Source organism: Adiantum capillus-veneris, chromosome 2 (genome assembly GCF_014529385.1).
Source record: "Adiantum capillus-veneris isolate H3 chromosome 2, ASM1452938v2, whole genome shotgun sequence".
Lineage (NCBI taxonomy): Eukaryota > Viridiplantae > Streptophyta > Polypodiopsida > Polypodiales > Pteridaceae > Adiantum > Adiantum capillus-veneris.
Genome location: NC_140932.1, coordinates 84986129 through 84994975, shown reverse-complemented (window position 1 = coordinate 84994975; position 8847 = coordinate 84986129). Strand labels below are relative to the sequence as shown.

Sequence of the window (8847 nt, the reverse complement as noted above, 5' to 3'; positions counted from 1 at the left end):
TCGGATAAATGGTACATGAATGTACCATTATCTAAGGGGGGGGCTAATGATAGCCATTTTTCGGCTTTCCATAATTGCCATAGGAAGCTACCTCACCCTATCAAATCACTCAAACACTATGGCTATCCCTACCATTTCACTATATATAGGCATGTGTGAGTTAGAGAACTTTTCCTATATTTTCTTTAAAAACCCTCAATTAGCTAGTCAATGGGCTAGTTAAGCCAAAACAATAATAAAAATAATTTTAAAAAGGTATATTATGGCCTCTTTGTGCGTAAATATTTCATTCTATATAGGGCCTAAATAAAAGGATTTTTCATAATTATTTTGCTATTTATTTAAATATTTCTACCTATAGTGTGTTATTTATGCTATGTACATTGACTCACCATTATCATAATTTTTTTTTTACCATTTTGCATACTCTTTATTCCATATAAAAATAATTTCATGCAAGCTTCTCTAATTTTAGGTGTAACTCCATCCCAACAAAAATCCAAAAAAACTAGTTCTATTTATGTGTATATTTTTTCACTATTGTGATTTTTTCCTTCCTACATCTATTCTCTATTACTTTCATAAATTAGACCACAAAAAATATTCATCTTTTTATGGTAGATTTATAATGAGAGAGATTTATTTTGACCCCTTTATATTTTTTCACCTATATTATTTATATTTGACATGTACTTATTTTTTTAAACCCCTCAATATTTGATTTTCTTAGTTGTACTACTCACTTATATCATGATCTCAACAATATCTTCAATTATAGACCTACCAAATGAGGTTAAGGGTATGTGGAATACATGCATGCACCATGGGGAGCTCACTCTTGGAAGTATTCAAAAGAATCATCCAAAGAAGGACCTTGTGCAATGGAAAAAACAGTCGGTATTGCTGAATTTTTGAAGATCACATGCTCCCCGAATTTGAAAAGGTGATACAAACAAAAGTTGTAGCTCGTGGGTTGAACTTTCACCTCAACTTTTTTCATATTTGTTTGAGCTACGAGCTGTGAGCTATGATTTTAGTGGTGGACCCCAATTTGCCCATGCTATGCAGCCACACTCCCTCTTCCACTTTATCATTTTTATCTGTCACACACACTCCTCCCTCTCCTTCCCACTCCCAAACCTGCAACTCCCATGTCCTAATTCACCCTTTTCACCATTGCCACATCTCTGTCACCTCCATAGCCTTCATCCTCCATTTCTACACCCTATGTTTCTCCCTTTCTCTCTACATAAATGTCCATATTAGCATACTCTCTTCAGCTTTGTAAAGAACTTCAAAAAATCAGCAAAAATGCAAGGTTAACCTCTGCAAATGAAGGCTTTATCATGAATTTTCCAAGGTTTGAAGATAATGTAGCTTCATCGACACGCGTTACTTCGCCATGCTGAGCGCTTCTTCTACCGGTGTTGTAAAGAGGTGAATGTCAACTTCTCCAAGCTTCAACCTTGCTTTACAAGCTTATCCCTTCGCTAACTTTTCTCATCATATATCTCACCATTTGGTGAATGATTTTGTAAATATTTTTTAGTGATAATTACTAACTACTAACCCCTAACCTTATTGTAAAATGCACCCTCTACTAGAGTAGGCACTCCCAAATTATTCACTCAATCCTCTCTCCTATCATCCTCAATAATTCTCTTCCCTTGAGCCCACATCCATGTGACTCAAAGGACAAGAGAGACCCACCCTCATTAAAAATAAAATAAAAAAATATGCATAATCTTTTATTCCTTCAAATAAACTTGATTAGGCCTAATCCAAATCGGGGCTTCTAAAACCCAGAAATAGAGCCCTTCTCTCCCTTGTAAATCATCCCATCATCACACTACACCACACCATTCTCAACACATAATACACCACTCTTCAAGCCTAGTTGTGTAGAGTGTGTGCATTGTGAGTGCTCTATTCCATCACTACACATAGGTGCATGGAGAAGCTTGAAGTTAGTTATGCCATCTAGAGGAGTGGAGTGATACTATACTCTGCAATCACACTTGTAGCCTACTCTTCTCCATAAATAAGATTCATAGTTTTGGGTGCAATTGTATGTTGCAACTACGACTCTTCTCTCCAAATTGACTTGATAAGTTGGCTCATCGGGTGGTTGAAGGTATATTGTCCTTGAAGTTTGTTGTGTCATTTCATGCTTGGTGGTTTGAGGGCTTGTTGAATTGTTTGCCAAAACTTTCAATTGTAAGAGGGTGCTCGGTGAGAGGGCTCCCGTGACCCTAAGACAATTTGTGTATTGGCGACAAGGTCAAGTTTTGTGTTGTCTCTCTATTTCTCATCAAGCTTTGTGTGCATCTAGTCTTTAAGGCTAAGACGGAGTTGCTCAAGTTGATTTGTGCTCTTTACCTCTCTCTCGCGTGGTGAATGTTTGTGTTTGGTGTGTGTGGCTACCTTGCATTCCCCTCTCTTTGTGCGTTTGAGTACAAGGAGATATCACGTGCGTCCTAGTTCGCATCTACAACTAGGTGGTGCCCCTTTTCTTGTTTGGTTTCTGGCTGTGGGTTGTTGTTGTCTCTGATTGTGCTTGCCCCAGCCCCAATTGAGCAGCACGGGAGCCTGGAAGGGTGTTTAGAGGCCGCTCTTCTTGTTGCCCGCCCCAGACCGCCTCACTACCTCCTTGAGGGATTTTTTTTTTTGGAAGAAAGCTTGCCTTCCTCCAAGAAGTGAAAAGGAAGGGTGAAGCTACTTCCTTGAAGTTTTAAGCTTTCCCTTTCCTTCTAGTTTTTCTTTCAACATAAGTATGCTATCTTTCCTTGTTATACACAATAAGGGTCAATAGCGGGTTAAGCGGTTAAGCGGGCTATCCTACGCACGTAGCCAACGTTGTCAACGAAAGCCTTCTATGCCGTCGAGTTTGCGTTGTTCATCCGTTGTGGGGGATGTAGACGGGGAGGCCGCGGTCAGTTGTCGCTGCTGTCTGCGGAACGTGGGAGAGAAGCAGAACGTCGCACGCACATGCAACCCGCTTTTTGCCTCCTTCCAAAAATAGCTCGGATACCAGTGAAAGGGCAGTGGTAATGTGTGTGGTAGTCTCCACCCAACTGTGCTATCTTATACTCCAGATGTAATCACATACGCTTGCATCTTAAATCTCTAGGATGTTTTGGGCATATGCAAAGTGAGGGTGTCTCTCCAAATGCAATCACATATGCTCTCGGCTATTTTCAGCTGATGCAAAGCGAGGTTATGTTGTCTCAAGGAGTGTATTTATTGCAAAATATGTTCGCTAGGGTCAGATCAAGAAGAGATAGGTATTTTTAGAATATGCACAGAGAGGGCATCTCTCCAAATGCAATGATGTACACTTGCACCTTGAAGTCATGTGGCATTACACAAGATGATGATATGAGAAAAAGATTTCATAAAGCACGAGTAGTGCTTGAGGAGATTTGTGTCTGGGATGTCGTCTCTTGAAATGCAATGATTGTAGGATATTCCCAACTTGGTTAGGGCCAAGGAGCTCTGGGCATTTTTGAGCAGATGTGAAGCAAGGATGTCTCTCTAGATGCAAGCACATACCCTCTAGGTTGTTTTTAGCTAATGCAAAGGGAGTGTGTCTCTCCAGATGCATGTTGTCTCATGGAGTGCACCAATTGCAAAATATATCCAATAGGGTCAGGTTCAAGAAGCTTTGGGCTATTTTTGACGGGTACAAAGCGAGGGTGTCTCTCCAGATGCAGCCACATACGCTTGCATCATTTGGGTGGATGCAAAGCGAGGATGTTTCTCCATACGCTTGTCAAAGAAGCTTTGTGTTGTTTTTGGTGGATGCAAAGCAATGGTGTCTCTCTAGATGCAATCACACATGCTCTCAGCTGTTTTCAGTTGATGCAAACAAAGGTCATGTTGTCCCAAGGAGTGCATTGATTGTAGGATATGTTCAATAGGGTCAGGTTAGGAAGAGAGAGGTATTCTCAGCAAATGCAAAGAGAGGGCATCTCTCCAACTGCAATGATGTACACTTGCACCTTGAGGCATGTGGCATTACAGAAGATGCTAATCTGGCCAAAAGAATTCATACAGCACAAAAAGCACTTGAGGAGCTCTGAGTCTAGGATGCCATTTGTTGGAATGCAATGATTGCAAGATATGTAAAACTTTGTTAGGGCAAGGAGCTCTGGGAGTTTTTCAATGGATGCCAAGTGAGGGTGTCTCTCCAAATGCAATCACATACAATTTTTTTTCAGCTAATGCAAGCAAAGGTCTCTCCTTAAATGCATGTTGTCTCATGGAGTGCCCTCGGAGTGCCTTGATTGCTGGGTATGCCCAACAAGGTTAGGGTTAAGAAAGTCTAGGCTATTTTTGGTAGATACGAAGTGAGGGTGTCTCTCTAGATGCAACCACATATGCTTGCATCGTCAAGCTCTGGGCTATTTTCGGTAGTTGTAAAGTGAGGTTGTCTCTCTAGATACAATCACATATCCTGCATCTTGAAGTTATGGGCTATGTTCGATGAGGGTGTCTCTCCATACGCTTGGCCAAGGCTATTTTTGGCAGATGCAAAGAGAGGGTGTCTCTCCAAATGCAATCGCATATGCTCTCGGATGTTTTCTGTGGATTTGAAGTGAGTGTGTCTCTCAATATGAAATGTTGTCTCAAGGAGTGCATTGGTTGCATGATACGTCTATGGTTGTGTGCATGTGTCCTACATTGTGCATGTATCAAATATCAGTGTGGCTTTTAAGTGTTTGAAGGGTAATGACAGATGTGGGGGTCGGTTTGAGGATGGATTGATTGAGTGTGGGTGGATGAATGCCAAAGAAAAGTAGTAGCTTGTAATGTGTGTATGTGTGTGTGTGTGTGTGTGTGTGAGAGAAAGAGAGAGAGAGAGAGAGAGAGAGAGAGAGAGAGAGAGAGAGAGAGAGAGAGAGATACATACATAGAGACATTCGAAAGTGATAATAAAAAAGAAAGAGAGAGATATGTGTACTCATGAGTGAGCTCGCAAAATTGTATAAGATTGCCATTTGAGCTTGGGAGGAGAGAGAGAGAGAGAGAGAGAGAGAGAGAGAGAGAGAGAGATGCGAAAAAGTGCAATGTGGGGGGTGGCTATTGTCAAACGTGGTCAACTTTAATTTGAAAGCGTGGCATCGCCGACTCATCACTCTCTCTTTTATGTCAAACTACCCTAAAACGGCATGCTGGTTGCAAGGCTCGAGCCAGTGTGATGTCTTTCTCCATGTTTGGAGTTTGAAATTTGAATCTAGGTCTCCCCCTCCCCGCTCTCTCTCTCTCTCTCTCTCTCTCTCTCTCTCTCTCTCTCTCTCTCTCTCTCTCTCTCTCTCTCTCTCTCTCTCTCTCTCTCTTCTTCTTCTTCTCTTCTCTTCTCTCGCATGTGCGTGTCGAAGATGGAGTGGAACAAACAAGCGTTTGAGCATGGGTAAACAAGCGTCCAATGTGTGTGCGTGTTTGTGTGTGATGGGGAGATGTACAAACACACACACACACACACACACACACACACACACACACACACATGTACCAGTAATAAGAGGGAGCGAAACCTAATGGTAGTTACTATCGTGAACATATGTTAGTTTTTTCAAGGATGAGTTTTCATTGATTGCTTATTGTTTTATTTCTATGGTAGTCCCAGCTTTGGCATGCCTCTTTGGTTTTCTTTTTCAATTTGTGGTGGTAAGCAACAACAATCCAAAGTCTATAGTCTATTATTTCTTGTCCGTCATCTTTTCAGATCTTCCATACCAATATGATGCTGATGCAAATTACAAATCATATAGAAGCTCTCTCACGACAATTCTCAATGCAATTGTAATACACTTTAGTAATGTCAAGTGCGAAAGTGCCATTCTGTGTTAGTTTTGGTAGAATGTTTGTTAAAGTCTTTCGGCACTTGTAGTGTAAAAAAGATTATATTTTGTCTTGGTGTTTTTGGATGAAGGTGTGAGCAAGTCATGTCACATGTGGCAAAGGATGCCTACATGCGTGTATTGTTATTTAACTCACATGTGGCAAAGGATGCTTACATGGTTGTATTGTTATACTCACCCCTCTACTTCTACATTCTTCTACAAATACCCCATATATTGTTCTCATTCACATGATCCAAACATAAAATTCTTGAACAGTTTCCAAAACTACCATTGATAGTCAACAAATTGACAAAAGAAGATTTGAAAGCTTAGGTGGAGAAGTTGACATAATTTGCCAGTGTCTCTAAGAAGATCTGACGTTCCATGTTTGATTCAAGGACCACCATAGCATTCCAAGATTGATGGAGCTTGTGCACCCCCATCAAGTATTTACAAATGATTGTTCATTTGCCTACTTGGAAGTTGACAATAGATAGGAGAGCCCCATCCAAAATCTGTGTCATAGAAAGGCAAGTTAACAAGGGAGCTCATCCCAAAGAAAGATGGGTCAGACCAAGATTAAAAAAGGACCCTCTCCACACTCTAGATGATCCAACATTGATTGCACAAACTCTGGAGTGGCAGAGAAAAGTGCTCTTTGAATCTTGACCACAATGAGATATAATGGGGACTCGCACAATTCTTGAAGAGAGGCACTAACAATGGTGCAGATTATGCCGTTTCCAACATAGCCTTGAGTGAGTGAAGGCATCATTCTTCCTCTAGGGTTTATAGGAATTCGTATGGGTAGCTCAATACAATTGGGGATCTCTTGAGTTTGTAGAAGGCTTCTAGCTCTTGCCTTCCAGAGTAATGCAATGAGAGCTTGTTACTTGGAGCGATCTTTGAAGTAAGTATGACCAATGAGTACGTCACTTCGTAATCTCATCAAAGCATTTGCACAAAAGGATATCCTTGTGGCAATCCCATAGCGCTCAATGGGTAAGAGTGTCATGTCAACATAGGTAGCAGATTCCATTTCCTCTTGCAATGGAGGCAAGATTATGCAAGAAAACAGCTGCAGAATGCCCATCTAGGTATGTACACATGGTTGTTCGTGAGGGCAAGAGGAAAGCCACCACAATTAAACATAGTAACCTGGGTGACAAGAATCAAATCAAAGCAAAACTTGACATCAATATTGGGAACAAGGATGGGATGAGGATGCTCTAGTTACATGAAATGTACACTTCAAGCTAGGCATGGGATGATATTCAAGACACACATGTATTTGGTTGTGATGCTAAATGATGCCTCTAACTTGCTAGGAATAGAACTTAGGCTAGAGAAGTGAGACAAAGAAGAGAAGGTGTGTGTGTGTGTGTGTGTGTGTGTGTGTTTTTTCTCCTTATTTTGTTTTCAAGGATTCTCTACTTTCCTTTCCTGCTTATTCCTACGTTTGTCACTCTCTTTGTGACTAGGAAGCCGGCTTCTCAAAATTTCATCAAGTTACTTGTTTGTAAGAGTAAGGTTTTTATTTAGCTAAAGATGGAGAACACTCCTCAAAGCCTTACTGACACCAACTTTTTGGTGCCCAACAATATGGACGAATGGCTACTTAGGCTGGGTTCACAAGGCGCGGTGGCAATAGGCGTCAACCAATTAATTTCCCCCAAGTGGAATTTTCCGTTCAGATGGCGCGGTGGGAGATTGTAAACTCTGCTCCACGTCACGGCAAAGGAACATGAATTTTCTTCCGCCACCCCTATGTGATCTTCCGACCCCCCCCCCCCCCTCGCCCGAAGTTCCTTCCGCCCTCCAGCTCAACTCCCCACCCAATCTTCAGCATCCACTCACGCAAGAGCTTCTGACAGCCTTGAGCGATTCCGCCTCGCCTTGTGAACGCCTGCCCGGTGGAAGCTTTCTTCTCTCTCACCTTCCGCCTGGAAGACTGTATGCTTTTGGCTTTCTTCCACCGGCATCGTCTGAACCCAACCTTACTTGCAAAGCGACAATTGGAGGCCTCTCTTCTTCATGAGAGACAATGTTAGGAATCAAAAGGTCGATGGAGGGATGGGCGAGCGACACATCGCCCAAGTCTGAAAGCGGGATGTCGGCATGGCCAGAAACAAATGGACACCCTGGTCATTGCACTCCACTTCAAGTCGGTTTTGTGAGGTATTCAAACGGAGTCGGACGGCGGCCGCGGGGTAGTGGGTGAGCAATTCTTGCAGGGCACACTTGACCATAAGGACCACGTCCTTGGTGTGAACACGAGGGTGGATATAATGGGTGTCATTGAAGGGAATAACTTTGTTGTTACCATGTGTATGGGGTTTGATAGATGTAGAGTAGAAGAGGATGACACTACAGTAGAAGTTGAGCATATGGTCAAGATTGGAGAGCTCGAGCACCGCGGTGGAGGGCGGGGGGGGCTTCACCATTATCGTGGCCTCCAGCCTCATCAGTTTTGTTGTGAGCGAACATGGAGGTGTGTTGAAGGAACCCATCTTTGTCTGTGGGGAGAGAGAGAGAGAGAGATGTGTGTGTGTGTGTGCGCTTCTTCAAGAGTTGGTTCTTCTTATATACAAGCTCGAGACGTTGCAGGAAACCTCTTTCTGAGCACATGGCGCTGCGATCATATGGCAGGTGTCTACGACCAAATGGCAGCTGGTTGATGCAGACTTACCTTGTAAATGATCTGAGCGTCAGGACTCGGGAGTTACGACTCGGTAATCTCTCAAACAGAGCATAACGCCAATAAAGTTTAAACACATGGCCTTTTGAATAGCGTTGTACGAGTTGAGCAGGGAGCTGGTATATCACGTGCAGAAAAACTGAGAGCAACTCTCCAAGTAAAGAGAGAGAGAGAGAGAGAGAGAGATAAGACTAAAAGGTCGGACTCAGACTATCCCGGCGGTACAAGCTTGGTTTTTAGCTGCCTCCACGCACACACACACACACACACACAGAGAGAGAGAGAGAGAGAGAGAGAGAGAGA

At 42.5% G+C, this 8847-nt stretch overlaps 1 pseudogene; it reads right to left on the bottom strand.

The window, feature by feature from the left end:
- Window positions 1-6175: 6175 nt before the first annotated feature.
- Window positions 6176-8348, bottom strand: LOC147463102 (omega-hydroxypalmitate O-feruloyl transferase-like; annotated as a pseudogene).
- Between the last annotated feature and the right edge of the window lie 499 nt (window positions 8349-8847).